The sequence below is a fragment of the Copadichromis virginalis genome, linkage group LG16 (assembly GCF_057382275.1).
Source record: "Copadichromis virginalis isolate Kocher_CV1m ecotype Utaka linkage group LG16, C_Virginalis_male_GT1.1, whole genome shotgun sequence".
NCBI lineage: Eukaryota > Metazoa > Chordata > Actinopteri > Cichliformes > Cichlidae > Copadichromis > Copadichromis virginalis.
This window is the reverse complement of record NC_140633.1, coordinates 12,466,332-12,468,547: the sequence shown is the minus strand read 5'-3', so window position 1 is coordinate 12,468,547 and position 2,216 is coordinate 12,466,332.

Below are 2,216 nucleotides of genomic sequence, written 5' to 3'. Positions count from 1 at the left end.
TGGCGTGTTGTGTGTTTCTGTGCCAGAAGCTTCAGAAAAATCCTATAAACTTTTAATTGGTGTATATACACTAATAATTATTTTGACTGTATTTCTGTTATTGAGCAAAGGATCAGACTACTTGAAACCAGCAGTACATGTTTATTTTAGTGTGCCTAGGGCTGCCGCGATTAGTCGACTAGTCACGATTATGTCGACTTTTAAAATCGTCAACGACTAATTTAATATTTGACACATCGTTTGAAGCTTTGTAAGATCCCAAAAGACGCAGGAATAAGTAGTAGGATTTAAGAGTAAATCGGCTTGGCTGAGATTAAAGTTATAGTTTTTACACAGCTGAATAAACGTCAAGCAGACAACTGATTCTCAGAAGTGTGAGATGCTCGAGAATATACTCCAGTGTCCTGTTATATTTTAGATAGCAAGGAGCAGACGGCTGAGTTTATTAAACTTCACCGAAACAATCTGCAAATTTCATTAAAATTTAATAAACTATCATCTTGTCTTTATTTTTAGTTAGCACAGACCTTAAACACTTAAAGCTGTAAGCTAATGATAGTTATATAAGAGCAGATGCTGCTGGTGCAATAAGCTGTACGTTTTACGTCCAATGGATGCATGACCTGATTAGTCGACTAATCACAAAAGTAATCGTTTGTGGCAGCCCACTGTGGGCCACACTGGTGCATCAGCGCTACATCTTTTATGGGTTCTTTGACTTTAATGAAAGGTCAGATTATTTCTTCAGTCAGTGTACTGTTCACCACACAGTTTGTTTTCATCATACAGATCATAACTCATGATAAAGAATGTGACTGACAGTGTCAGTGGCCATGCTGTTTACAGCGGTGTCATCACATGCAGTCGTTACCTCAGTGAACTAACATAGATCAGCTGTCACAGTGGGCTCTCTGCCTGTGTGTCATAGGATCCTGGTGGAAATTTGTCTATGATTAAAGCACTAATCAAGAGAGCCCTAACCCAGGGGGCTCATGGGGAAAGCAGTGGATGGAAAGTCACCTTGATGGAGCAGGGAGGTGTTTGCAGACAGGTCATAAAAGCTGAGGTTCGTACAGTTACATCTGCTCTAAATACTGGACTGAAAACTATTAAATTTCTTTGATGTCTGTTTTACGTGTTAAACCTTCATTATTGTTTCACTCATGTTTGCTAATTTCAACTTGTGCCTGCTTGTACTGATTCAGTTTAGGTCTTTTAGAGCTGCTTTCCTCTTACCAACCTGTGCCAGCCTGAGGCCCTCAAACAGGAGCCTACAGGCTGTTTGTGGGTCTACATCAGGGGTGTCAAACATAAGGCCCAGGGGCAAGAATTGGCCCTGAAAAGACTCAATTAAGACCCACTGGCCAGCTTTCAGAAATGTAAAAGGGGGGTATAAGTTTTGTTCCTACTGGTAAAGACATCCCCTATAACTATTCTCACTACACCAGAGTAATAAGTAATAGTTAAACAACCAAAGTCCCTACTTTTTTTTTTTTTTCAATAATATATAATTTTTTGGGGGATTTTTGCTTTTTACAGTACATATAGAGATTTGTATTTTACATTTGCTGCATTTCACATTTATTCACAAATACACATTTTTCCAAAGGTCTAGCATCTATCCTGAACACGTCTATCAGTTTGTTTTTGCCGTCATTACAATTGGAGATATGATTACCTAATACCCCGTTCATAACTGAAGATGTGAGGATCCATTTTATATTGGAGCTATTCAGAGGATTACATCACCTTTTTTCAGACGGAGCAACACGCACCATGAATAACTACAGACATGATGGCTGCCTGGAATATCAATCTGGGGTGTGAATGCTAAAATCTGACAAGAGAAACATGATCCGCCTTTGGCTCTGATCCCAAGTGGCAGACACCCAGTCCACTACATCTATTTACTGAAACATTTTTAATAACTACGCAAACGTAGTATAAATAAATGTTCTTATCTTAAAAAAACATCCAAAATTATACAGGTAAACATAAGATTTTTAGATAACATTACAATGCAGGTATACCAGCAAGTAATCGAAAGTAATATAAAGCAAACAATAGAAAATAATCTTCCTGTGTCCGTGTCCTGTTTATGTGTAAAAATAAAACCGAGTCTAGGTCGGGTACTGCAACAGGCGTAATTAGAGTGTACAGGAAGTGACATGCAACAGCTGCTTTGAACATTTTAATAGATAACCTGTTGAAAGTTA